This window comes from Phacochoerus africanus, chromosome 9 (assembly GCF_016906955.1).
Source record: "Phacochoerus africanus isolate WHEZ1 chromosome 9, ROS_Pafr_v1, whole genome shotgun sequence".
NCBI lineage: Eukaryota > Metazoa > Chordata > Mammalia > Artiodactyla > Suidae > Phacochoerus > Phacochoerus africanus.
Genome location: NC_062552.1, coordinates 42,043,705 through 42,057,858, shown reverse-complemented (window position 1 = coordinate 42,057,858; position 14,154 = coordinate 42,043,705).

The window sequence follows — 14,154 nt, the reverse complement described above, 5'->3', positions numbered from 1 at the left end:
GTGACTTATTTACAATTTGAAAAGTAAGAAAATGCAGCCAGATTTTAAGAGATATCTATGAGGGGGTATAATGGCAGAGTCAGCATTGCGAGGAATGAAATTCAGAGATCTGGGCGTTCCTGTTGTGACTCCGTGGTATGAACCTGAATGGTATCCATGAGGATGCGGGTTCGATCCCTGGCCTCGCTCAGTGGGTTAAGGATCCAGCAGTGCCGTGAGCTGTGGTGTAGGTGGCAGATGTAGCTTGGATCCTGAGCTGCTGTGGCTATGCCATAAGCCAGGAGCTGCAGCTCTGATTTGACCCCTAGCCTGGGAACTTCCATATGCCACAGGTGCGGCCTTAAAAAGACAAAAAAGGAAAAGAAATTCAGAAATCTGGAACAACTAGATGAAGGTTAGAAAAATGAAACTGTGCAGGGCCTGGCTGGAAATGGAGTTTGATGGTGCTCCCAGGAGGAGAGGGTGCCCGGAGAGGTCACTGGAGGCGGGGCACAGTCCCAGTGATGGAACTGGTGCAGCAGAACCATCAGGAGTTCTCTGGTGGCTTCTGTGCAGTTCCCTCCCTGTGATGCTGAAAGGTGGATGTCACGTGATGTGTCAGGAGCCCAGTCAGCAATGCCAGTGTGGACAAGGAATGTCACCTGCCATTTCAGTAAACAAAGGATGTTGGCGCCCAGCAAGCCCTCAGTCCCTGCGGCCACCCCTGATGGTGCACCCAGAGGGGATTCAGGATGGAGAAAGATGGGATGCTGCCCTAGAGAGTTAAGGTGCATATCAAAGGAGTGATTTCCCTGAGCCCAGACTCTTGCATCTTCCTTCCCATCCATAGAAAAGAGCTAAATGCATTAACTCAGTATGTCTGGTTTTCTTTAACGTCTTTTGATGTTCTGACTACCTGAGTCTTTTTGGCAAAAACTCCTATATTTCCTGGCTCCTCCCTCCCCTCTTAGGAACAGTCCTTTAGAGTTTTCTGAGAGTCGTATCATGGGCTTAACTCCTCAGTAAGTCTGCCAAATAAAACATAATTTTTTTTTTTTTCTTTTTTGGGCCGCACCTGCGGCATATGGAAATTCCCAGGCTAGGGGTCGAATCGGAGCCATAGCTCCCAGCCTACACCACAGCTCATGGCAATGCTGGATCCTTAACCCACTGAGCAAGGCCAGGGATCAGACCTGCATCTTTGTGGATACTAATCGGGTTTGTTACCGCTGAGCCACAATGAGAACTCCAAAACATAATTCTCTCTCTCTCTCTCTCTTTTTTTTTTGGTCCTTTTTCCTTTTCTAGGACTGCTCATGCGGCATATGGAGGTTCCCAGGCTAGGGGTCGAATCGGGGCTATAGCCACTGGCTTACGCCAGAGCCACAGCAACGCGGGATCCGAGCTGTGTCTGTGACCTACACCACAGCTCATGGCAATGCTGGATCCTTAACCCACGGAGCAAGGCCAGGGATCAAACCCAAAACCTCATGGTTCCTAGTCGAATTCGTTAACCACTGAGCCACGATGGGAACTCCCCAAAACATAATTCTTAACTTTTACTTTGTGCATGATTTTTTAGTCAACACCAGCTACCCGAAATGGTATTCTCTGAACATCTGTCTCTGTCTTGAATCCACCCGGAGTGTAAATGACGGTGGAATTGAACTCTCTGTGTTATGTCTCTGTGCATCCTCAGTGTCATCCTGAGCACAACCTTCGGACTTTTGATCCTGGCATTCAAAGCCATCTACAGGCTAGCCCAGGACTGTCATTTTCTCTCTCGTTTTATTTTTTCTTAATCCATATACTCCACGCAATGGGGTGTGCTCTCTGTTGCTGTGAATTCTTGATTCCGCATCACAGCCCATACCGTATCCCCTCCTTCTCCACTTCGTGGTCCACGTCTCTTCTACCACCTAAGATACTCACTTTCCCTTTTCTTCCTCCCCAGCCCAGGTGACCTCACCCTCTTCTGAAATCCTGCAGCCCCAAAGGACGGCCCCACTTATTTGTCACTGAACATGATACCTCGTAATTAACTTTAACTTTTACCTGTAATTTAACTTTAACCTGCCTTTCTTAAAATACCCCCCTAGCCTTCTCCCTCCCTGTAACTGTTTCCTGCTCTTCGGAGGCCAGCCATTTGTCCGGAGGTTCCTAAAGCCCATATGGCTACCTCCTCTACCTCAGGGTGGCGTTTTAATCACAGGTTTCTCGGGGCCCAGTCCCTCACCCCAGGACCTAAGTTAGAGTCTGGCCTCGCCATCTCTTCCTGTCCTAGGAAGTCTGGGGTTTGATGAATTCCAGATTGGCTGGAATGAACGAAACTCCAGTGAATATTCCTAGTGAAAGTCAAATATCTGAGCTCTGTAGGAAATTCATGCCTTTTGCTGTCCTTCTCGCCTTCACCTGGAAATGTTGAACAGATTCCAGACTCTTTTCAAACAGCCCTTTCTGGCACATCCTCATTTCCCCTTCCCCATCGTCTGCAAGCTCCTGATGAGAACCCCTGTGAGGAGGCGGGTCCGGGTGGAACAGTGCTCTCCGCTTGCCCCCACTGTCTGAGATGCTCCAGCCGAGCCCCTCTGGCGGCGGAACCATTCCCGGGCTTCCAAGATCAAGCAATTCAGAGCTATTGCATGCATCTCTTTGGAAGTTCACAGCCGCTGGGTCTTCAGGGTCTCCAACATCTCATCAGGGAGTTGCCACATCTGAACTGAGTGCAACAAGAGGGAACGCGTCATATCCACCAGACTGCTCTTCAGAGAGGGTACTGGCTCTGCTCTGGAGAAACAGGAAAAGCCTGTTTGGCCCTGTTCTACGTGCTTGAAAAATGACTAAAGTAGGAGTTCCCATCATGGCTCAGTGGTTAATGAACCCGACTAGTATCCATGAGAATGTGGGTTCAATCCCTGGCCTTGCTCAGTGGGTTAAGGATCCGGCATTGCCGTGAGCTGTGGTGTAGGTCGAAGACACAGCTTGGATCTGGCGTTGCTGTGGCTGTGGTGTAGGCCAGCAGCTACAGCTCCCATTGGACCGCTAGCCTGGAAACCACCATATGCTGTGGGGGATGACCCTAAAAAGGCAAAAGACAAAAAAAAAAAAGGAAAGAAAAATGAAAAAGCAGACACAGATCTGTGCTCCCACAGGATTTACGTTCTAGTGGGAAAAGGCAGAAAATAAACTCTAAATGTGTAGCAAAAAAAGTAATGTAGATATCTTCATAGAAGGTGATAGTATTATGGAAAAAGAAATAAAAGGTCAGGGAAAGAATTTGAGTCGTGAGGAGAGATGGGAGTTGGAATAGGTTGACCTATTGCCCAGGACAGAGTGGCCTCGGTGAGAAAGGGCTGCATCAGCAAAAACTTAGAAGGGTTTGAGGTTGACTCTGCAGATGCCCCAGGGAGATGCACTCTGAGCAGAGGGAACAGCCCATGTACGGATCCTAATACGGGAGCATTCGGGAGCGTTACAGGCAGAGCAAGAGGCTGTCCCCTCTGAAGTAGGATGAGCAAGAGGGAGGAAAGCTGCTGCTGGAGAGCTGGGGTCGATTTTGTAGGGTTTGTGGGTCATTTGAAGGGCTCTGGCTTTTCCAAGAGAAATGGGGGAACCGTTATAGGAGTCTGAGCACAGGGTGAGATGATTTGATTTATGCTTTAACAGGATGACTGGTTGCATATTGCAGTCTGTAACGAAATCATGATGGGGCGTCCTGAGATGGGAGGGGGGAACACATTGATAACGTACCTGTGTGATCTTGGACCCTAGGCTTAACCAGCCTGCTCAGACTCCCTAGGCCATCTTGGTGAGGACCTGGTAGCAGGCGGGTGAACGGAGGCTCAGTGCGTCACAGTGATTCTTGGAAATAATGCAGAATGACACACACTCTGGAAATGTTCTGGCAATTAAAGCACACATTCTCCATTGGAGTACTGTCACCCCCAAAGGGGTGAAAATTGGTTCATAGGGAACAAAAAACTTATTATTTTTGAATGTATAAGACACAGATATACATACAGTATGTACACAGATGTGTAGTGTATCAGCACTATTTTAATTTCATGGGAAAAAATACCTAGAAAGGATCCTTTAGGGACAGGAGGTTGTATGATCATGAAAAAAAGGCTGGAAATACTGAATTTTGTCTAAAAAGACAAAAAAAAAAGACTTGAATATTTTATTCTATGCCCCTTAGGGTTTCAGTAGGGTTTCTGTTTCCTTTTCTGCCCTCCCCCCCCTGCAACCCCTCCCCAACTATATTTAGAAGTCCTTTGAGGACAGAGGATGTATCTTCTAACTCAAACCCTGAGTGCTCCGTTCCGTATCTTATGCATAAGAGAATCTGAGTGAAGGTGTGTTGACTGCAATGATCACACAGGTTTAAGTGAAAAGAATTAAACTCAAAGCCATAAATCTTCAGGCCCCTTGGTCTGGATGATCTACACTGATGTGACCATAGACCAGAGCCTTAATCGCCTTTTCCTTCTGCCGCTTAATGGCCCAGTGGTGTTTCCAGATAAGAAATGTGAACGGCATTCATCACCTAACTGGAGCACGTATGGCTGATTTGTCATAGGGTATCAGCACCGGAACAAGTGTTCTGGGTAATGCATTCAGCTCTTACCAGATGAGTTACAACCGTGAAGAATTGTTCTTCATGGCATTGCAGGGGCTTCTCAAATGTCATCAATATTTGGAGGCAATTGCAAGAGGGAGCTCTGTTTGACAAATGGCTAAGTATTCAGAATTTCCACGCACACGGGGAAGGTAATTTGAGTCAGCCTCCTGTTGATCCCAAGAATCTTGGAGTTACTGGCAAGGAGGAACACCACAGAGTCTGCTGGAAATCTCCTTAGGAGAGAAGGAGTTAACTGAGCGTGTAAGCTTTATCTTACGTCCAGTGGATTTGTGGTTGGCTGACTAAAGTCTCCGGTAAATGATTGTTAGATACCAGTCATTGATAGCTGTTGCTAGTGGCGGTGGGTCAAAAGCCCGCTGATTCCTCCACAAGCACTGCAGCATCCTCCAGCCCTTGACTCATTGCAGATCTGCTTGGGTCTGCCTGCGCCAGGATCGGTCAGACCCATAACCATGAGTGACGAAGACTACAGCACCATCTACGACCGAGTCCAAAAAGAGAGGGTGTATGAGAACACCGAGCAGACCGCAGAAAACGGAGGCCCCCTTTATGATGCCATTCACAAAGAGTCAAGGGCAGAAGACAAGGTTTATGCCACCGAGCTGGAAACCCACGAATATGACTTCGTGGCCGTTTATCAAGTTGGGCGCGAGGAAAGCAGCTCGGCCTCTTTTCAACCAGAAGTGGGAGAATACCTCCTGCCTGATGAAGTGTATCCTGAGGCCCAAGATCTTCAGCCCCATGAGGCCCAGGATGACAGGAGCATCTGGGTGGGAGAATTGTTCTCACCCACCCAGGACCAGGAGGCTGGCCTGGAGCAGCCCCAGGAGAATGGAAGCGAGATGGAGGAAGCCCAGCCTTCTCCTTCCAGCTTCTCCACCCGGCACAGCAGGGCCTTGTCCCCCAGTGAGGGGTTCCCCGCCCACTCCTCTGCTGCTGCTGTTTCTGAAGAAAAGGAACCAACTTCCACCAGCCCCGAGATTAGCCTCTTTGTGAAGGTAAGGGCTGCCTGTGACAGGTGCACCTGCACACGCAGATGGCGTAACCTTGGTCTTTTCTTTTGCTCCCAGTGAACAGGGAGGGGTGCATGGAGTCACGGACCTTGGGTGTCATACATATTCAAGAGAAGGGCTGATAGAGTGAGTCGGTCCACAGTTCACCCAGGACCACTCACAATCATGAGCATTGAAAAATGCATTCCAAGAGTGTCAAGTGTGTCTTGTCACTGACTTTTCTAAACTATGGGCAAAGCAGTTTTTAGACATCTGCTTTTCGGTGAGCAGAAATTGTCGCTCAAATCCTTTCCTTTGTGACAGACGTTCAGGGCATTTTCCTGTCTGGTTAAATTTCCTCCGCCAACGTGATTTTCAAAAACGAAATCAAGGCTTGTGAGAAAAAGTCAAACCTACGGTGGCACCAGAGTTTCCTTCCTAAGTGTCTAAGGTCACAGATACAACTTCATCTATATGGGCAATAAATGTTCCCTCTGTCACCAAGCTTGCCCTTTGGCACCAATATAACTCCAATATCTGATGAGGTAAAATGATTTCTCTAGTGGTGAGATACTTGGGGCCAGTGTTAATATTTAACACTTAGGATACTTAAACAAAGAACATTGGTGATCTTTGTATTAGACTGATATTCTAATAAAGATATGGTTTGAATATTATCAAAACATTGAGCACTTTGGGGCGAAACAAATCATCTTTATGGATCAAGAGGAATTTTTCCAAACACCCCCCAAATTCATATTTACACAGTTTTTTTTACGTGAAGACAACATCTTAGTAAAAACTCCACTTCTTGCTGATAAAAATGGTTACTCTGTGAACCTATAAAAACCCCAGTCCAGGAGTTCCCGCTGTGGCACAAAGGGAATGGCAGAGTCTTGGGAGAGCTGGGGCACAGGTTCAATCCCCGGCCTGGCACAGTGGGTGAAGGATCCACTTTGCCGCAGCTGTGGCTTAAGTCTCAACTGTGGTTCGGATCTGATCCCTGGCCTGGGAACTCCATATGCTGCGAGGTGGCTGAAAACGAAAAAAACAAAGCAAATCAAAAATCCAGTCCACACTTATTTCTCCCCTTCTTGATTTCTAATTAACTCCTCTAATGAAATGCACTTTATCTACTAATTTAATACATAATTATTTCCTGCATTGTATTTTTCCCTAGTTTTTTGGTGTATAAATTGTGTCTCCTTTATTCTACCACAAGGTCCTTTTCAAAAACACCAAGCAGAGTGTTTCATTCATACTGAGTTACCCGGGATACCTTGTCCAGGATTGTATTGAGCATTTGGGAGGGAGAAGGATGTGTAAGACAGGGCCCTTGCTCTCAAGAAATAACAATGGGGTGCAGGAAACAGACTTGTAGTTTGTGGATTTTGGTGAAATGGAGGAGTGAGCAGAGTGCTGTGGGTATCCTGGGAGTGCAGGGTGCATGGAGAAATCCAGAGAGGCTCCATGGAGGAGGTGACATTGCAAACAGGTGCATTCAAGCAGGCTTCCAGCCTTTATATATCCACATGCCTATTGTGTGTTAGTTTAAAAAAACCCCACCTTTTAAAAAATGAGGACGAGGTGTATCTTTTCAGAACAGAGGCAACCATGAAACTTCCTGCAACAGACAAGATGAATGAATCATCACTGTCATGATCATTGTCATTACGAGCACATCAAACCATTATTTGTGCATTTGGCGAAGTGTTGATTTCATCAGAAATGAGCCTGCACACTGGTGTTAAACCAAACAGAAGTAGGAGGAAATAGAATTAATGGCATGTCTAGCTGGTACCAGACATAGGAAAAACTACTTGACAGTGACATGTTATTTAAGATCCTTAGTTCCCTAGAGCAAATATTAGATCTAATTAACCCTTTACATTCTTTTTAGTATAACCATGTTAACTAAGGGGTCATAGAGTGTACCATCAACCTCGGTTTCTTGATGAAGATATTCAGCCTCACGTAGTGAGACAGCAGTCATAATCCTTGGTTCTCAACCCCCCACCCCACCCTCGCCGTTCTTTATTTGCTGGGGAGTGGACATATGACAAAAATGGGTGACATGGGGCTGTAGGGCTGGCGAGGGAGGGGAGGGCATGAGAGTGACCCACTCAAGCTCCTTGCTCCTCCCAGCTCTGCAGGGTTGGTGCCGGGACCCCTGAAGTGGACAGGGCTCACCATCGTCCTAGCAGGTTTGTCGCTGGGGTCCTGGGCTTCTTCTTTTTCTGGGCTGTGTGGGTGTAGACCACCCACTTGGGTGTGGCCCTAAAAAGCAAAAGGAAGGAAGGAAGAAGGAAAGAAACGCCTCTAGGGAGGGAGAGCTTCAATCCACGTCATAAGACACCAAAAAGCATTGTCGGTTCAGAATTCGCTGATAGGATTATGAGACATCTTTCTACTTTCTGCTAAAACTGAAGGACCTGTAGACATTTTCCTAGTTGTGTTTGTGTATAAGTGTGTATGAGAGAGAGAAAGAGAGGGACAGAGAGACTGAGGGATGAAAGGAGAGAGAGATAGAGAGACAGAAGGACATAGAGAAAAGCATTCTAGTATTTTATTTAATGCAAAGGGGGGAAAGTGTTTCAATAATGACTGTTGCAAAGGAAATGGTTCAAATGATCACCATTTTCCTGCACATAGTTGATGTCATTGATTATAGAAGGCACACATATATATATTGTAGAGCAGGTTTTGAAGTCAGGTTGCATAGTTTGAAATCTGACTTAGCAAATTAAATTCTGTTAAATTGTTTACCAGGTTCCTTCTTGGGAAAATGGATGCCATAATGATATGTTCCTCATAGAACTGTTATGGAGATTAAATGAGAGAATCCACGTAAACTGCTTAGTACAGTATCTGACTATAGTAAATGCTCAATATTTAGGAGCCTAAATTATTATTGCTTATTACGATCAATTTGAACCATCCATAAAACAATCATTTTTATTTTAAGCACCATGCCTTATAGTTAGTAGACATTATAAGTGTTCTGTTAGCAGATCTTAATGTGACAGTGTAATCTTGTGAAAAGAGCACTGGTCAGGAAACTACCACAACTTCATCAATAATTTACTGTGAAACATTCCTGGACCCAAGTTTCCTCATCTCTGAACTGCAGTCTCTTCTAGCTCTTACAGTCTTTGACCAGCTTACGTGGCTCCAGCTCTTTATCAGTGTCACATGTCTGGCACCATCTATTATCCATTCCAGGAGACTGCTTGATAATGATTAGGATCTCCAGATTTGGGTATGGTTGCCAGGGCCAACAGGAGATCAACACACCTTTCCACCCTCAGTTCACGTGAAGCCTGTTCCTTGGAAAGTGTCCTTAGGATCTATCTCTGATTAGGCACTCACAGGGTCTCATGCAGAGTTGCACAGGTTGCACACTGAGCAAAGTTAGGGGGCACCATTCAGAGAAAATGTAAATGATGCCCTTCTGAAATCAAGCACTGTAAGAGCCCTGATGAATGTTTCTTAAACACGTAGCCTGTAGTAGTTTTTTTTTTTTTTTTATCTAAAGGAGTGACTCCCTATTATTTGGTTGAGTATCATGGAAAGTGTCACAGAATTGTTAGTAGACATGGTTACTATTGCTGTAGCACAGGAGTCTGATGCTGTTCCCGGGGTCATAGTGTCCAAAATAGAGTATTCAACATGTTCCATGGGCAATTAGAGTACTATAGTTAGAATTAAAAATATTAAGCAGTATTTCTATTTAATTTAACCTAGCCCTCTTAAATCTTATTTTATGTGTTTCATAACATGCACAGTGTATTCTTGCAGTAGTACATTAATATCATTTGTAAATGAATAAATACACATATATTGTGAGTAGATGCTTGAGTTCTGTATTGATGGGGATGCCCCATTTTCACAATCTTATTGACACAGAGGTGTTCCTTCCTTTCCTTTCTTTCCTTCCACTGTCTGAAGCCTGGCTCTTTCCTTGGCCAAGATCAGGTAAGAATAGGTCCTTCCTGCAAGTTTTCATAAGCAACACATTGAGTCCATTTGCCATGGAGGCAAACAAAAAGTCATTACCACAGACAAGGAACTAGGAAATCCCGCTGAGGAAATGAGAGGCATGCAGCAGGATTTGCATGTTGCAGTGTGACTCCGTTGAGGAGCAGGGGGTGTATGCCAGGCAGTGGGAAAGAAAGCCAGCAGAAACAAAGCTGGCAGCAAATACGCACACGTGTGAGTAGACTGTTAGGCTAGAGTGGAGGGAAGGTCTGCCTCGGGGCAGAGCAGATGCTGAGGCTAAAGAACCAGAAAGACAGTCTTGCGCGGCAAACGGAGGGGCTTGGATTTTATTCTGAAGGCAACTGGGTGTAACAGAAGGTTTTGGAGGAGAATATCATGAGCAAAGCAATGTTTAGGGTGATGGAAAAGGAAATTAAGGAGCACCTCCACCGACTGTGTCGAACAGGAGCCGACATCCACCGAACGTCATTTCTTTTTTTCTTTTTTTTTTTGCTATTTCTTGGGCCGCTCCCGTGGCATATGGAGGTTCCCAGGCTAGGGGTCGAATCGGAGCTGTAGCCACCGGCCTACGCCAGAGCCACAGCAACACGGGATCCGAGCTGCATCTGCAACCTACACCACAGCTCACGGCAACGCCGGATCGTTAACCCACTGAGCAAGGCCAGGGACCGAACCCACAACCTCATGGTTCCTAGTCGGATTCGTTAACCACTGCGCCATGAGGGGAACTCCCCGAATGTCATTTCTAAGATTCGTTCAAGCCTTTAGATGTAAATACGTGGTGTGTAATGACTCTCCTATTTTTTGAGGTTATTTATTCATTCAACTGCTGACCTGAATATGCCCAAATATTTAGATCCTTGACCTCATACAAATTTCTGGAAAATCTTGCAAGTGGGATGTTGATTTATACAGAATCTTTATGTGTATCTAGTGACTCTGTGTTTGATGGGTGGAGGGATAAGGTGGATTCAGCATAAAGTTTTTGTGGTGTGAGTATAGTTCTCAATTAAAAAAGATGTGTTTGTGTGGTCTGTCTTAGCCTGGCCAGTACTCAGAAGTTTTCCACTTAGATGTCTGAAAGTAGCTGGAGGCCTGCAAGGAGCTTCCTGTTCACGACCCCTAAGAACAGCTAATATCAATCATCAGGACACGTCACTTATGTCCTTGGAAATACTTGTAAGAAAGTGCAAGTCTAAGCCTGCTGCATGTATCCAACTGTCTTTTCCTGGAACCAGCGAAACATATAAAAACAGAACAATGGGCAGCTTTGAACAAAGATTGCTATTCTTGTCATAATGTCTTCCTAATTAAGACACTGGGAACAATCAAGTCCCAGTTTTATTCAAAATCCTTTTCTAGGTGCCGACGTGAGTTTCTAGTTTGCTCTGAGTCAATACTATCAATCAAAAAGGGAACAGAATCCCAGCACTATGACAAGACGGTCGAAAACAAGAGGAGTCAAGGAACTCACCCAAGCCTAACAGCAAATTAGTAGCAAATCCAGGGCTTTGACCACCCACCCCCAACTCCCACCGCCACCACCCAGGGCACTTCCCTCCGTGTTGGTATTCCTAGCCTGGCTGAATGTTCATGAATGTGCTACAGGAGGTTCAGGAACATTCTGAAACCCTAGGCAAACTTTCTTGTGGAAGCTGATCTCTGGAGGGTCCATGAACTTTGCTGTTGCCTGTCTCTGAGATGCACTGTGTCTCCTGACCTGGGGCATTGCACCTCATGTGTCAACGTAGGAGAAAGAAGAATGTGCTCAGAGCCACCCACCTGACTCCAGTCTTTTCTGTGGAGTCAGCTGCTTGCTCTAAGCCTTCTAGCATCTCAAGAAACCATGGGAAGAAACCCTCACAAGAGGAGTCATAAAGACGCATTGCCCAAATGATCATGGGGGTTTAGGTCAGCTCTGGAAAGGTGATGTGACCTTCTGAAATAAGTATGGGAAATTAGAACCCACCCTGTTTTCCAAAGGAAATTTTGGATACTTTTTCCTTACGGGGCTGCAAATGTAATGTCAACTCCCCCCCACCTTGTCCCACCACCTTGGCGGGCAGTATTACCAACTGTACAAACCAAAACTTTGGAGTCATTTATTTAGATTTCCATTTCTTTACTTCCCAACTGGCCGGTCTGTTTCACATTCGTTCTCTTCTCTCCATCCTGGCCACTACTGGCCATGGTCATCTTGGCCACATGTATTCATTCAACGGGTCGCTCTGCCTCTAGACTCATCCTTCTCCTAGGAAGCCCCACAGCATCACCAGAATGGAACCTGATCCTACCATTCCCTGTTTCTGGCTAGGCAGGGGCTCCCCGCTGCCCCCAGGAAAAGGCAGGCATGAGGGAATGGATGAGGACGTCTTCACGCCTCATCGGGCTCTTAGCCAAGACCTCATCTCTGCTACCCTGACTCGCCCTTTGCCTTGAAAAATGCTGACTCGGACCCTCGGCCTTTTCATGACTCTGAGCCTTTGCTCAAGCTGTTCTCTTTCAATGCTCTCCCTTCCTGGCATAACCTACTGTCCTTTCAGACCCTTTCTTCCAGAAGCCTTCCCTGGCCCCTGCAGTCAGGGCTGGGCTGGGTCTTACCTCAATGTACCAACCTGCCAGCAAGGGCTGCCATAACAAAGTGCCACAGCCTGGGTGGTACAAAGCACACAGAAATTTATTTTCTCGTCACTCTGGGGGCTAGAAGTCTCTAGAATCCTTCTGGAGGCTAGCAGGCTAGAATCAAGGTGTCGACAGGGTTGGTCTCTTCAAAAGCCTCTCCTCTCGGCCTGCAGCTGCCATCTTCCTCCATTGTCCCCACGTGGTCCTTCCTCTGCATATGTCTGTGTCCTCATTTCCTCTTCTTGTAAGGACACGAGTCATATTGAATTTGGAGACCACCCTAATGATCGCATCTTAACTTAATTACCTCGTCGAAGACCCTAGCTCCCAACACAGTCACATTATGAGATACTAGGATTAGGACTCAATGTATGAATTTTGAGGAGATACAATTCAGCCCGTAACACTTAATGTTTTAATTCTCTCTCTGTGTCTTGCGGTCTCGCGGAGCTCCCTCTCCCTCTCTCTCTCTCTCTCAGAAAGTGGTTCTGCCTTTTGTCTATTCACATATACCCAGTCCATGGCTACTTAAAGGATGACTGAATTAACGGAGGTAGGAGGGAATAAGTTACTTCTAGGGATCCCTGGGGCAATGCAGGAGGAGGAAGGCTTGTCCTGGTGGCCTGTGGCTGTAATGAGACTGGTGCTCCAAGCCCTCTGTCTTAATTAGTTGCATAGAGCTACTATAACAAATGACCATAAACTTGGTGGCTTAACACAAGAGGAACTTACTCTCTCATAGTTCTAGAGACCAGAAGTCTGAAGTCAAGGCATTGGCACTGTCACATTCCCTCTGACAGCTCTGGAGGAATCCTTCCCACCTTTTCCAGCTTCTGGGGGCTCCGGGCATACCTCGGCTTATGGCTGCATCACTCCCATCTCTGCTTTCGTCCATCATCCACTGTGTCTCTGTGAAGTTCCCAGGCTAGGGATCCAATCGGAGCTGTAGCTGCCAGCCTACACCACAGCCACAGCAACGCAGGATCCAAGCTGCATCTGTGAACCACACTGCCAAGACCAGCTCAGCGAGCGGGGTGTGAAAGATGGGCACTGCAAAGCTGAAAGAACGTGAAGACAGAATAAAAGACACAGAGACAAGGTGCAGATCAACAAAGCAGGACCAGGGGACTCAAGCCCTCATGGGTCAAGAGCCCCAGATGTCAGTGCCTCACCGCTTTTATTGTGCTCATTGGCATTTTAAAAATGTGAGTAGGGGGAAAAGGTTTTGGGGTATAATGCCTCCAGTCACGTGGCAAGTTATTTTTCAACGTTAACCTTTAGGCATATGATTGTTATCTATATGGCAGGAGGAAGACTGGTCATAGCTATCTATGCATCACATCTCGAGAAGCAACAAGTGTCTACTCGAACAGCGAACAGCGTGCCTGTTTGCATTGACCCGGCTTGCCAAGGTCGACACTTTGTTCTCTCAGTTGATGCATGTCCTGCTGTTCCGTCCTTTTCAGCCCAATTCTTATAGTTAATCTTATGCCAGCCATGTGCTGTCTCACAGCCCAGAAGGAATTAGGGTGAGATATCAGGGTCAGGGGAAGATGGCAGACGCACAATACACCACAGCTCATGGCAATGCCAGATCCTTAACCCACTGAGCGAGGCCAGGGATCGAACCTGTGTCCTCACGGATACCAGTCAGATTCATTTCTGCCGGGCCACGACGGGAACTCCTGAATCTGTTTTCTCTTCTCTTGTCTCATCAAGGCTTGTCAGTGGGTTTAGAGCCCATCCTAATCCAGGACCATCTCATCTCAAGCGCCTTCATTTAATTGCAACTACAAAGACCCCACAAATAAGGTCACATGACAAGTCTGTTGGCCCATAGCTTTGGGGAAGGAGGAATGCTTTGACCCACTCCAGCCTCCGCCGGTAGAAATGAGCTGAAGCATGGAAACCTCCAGACCA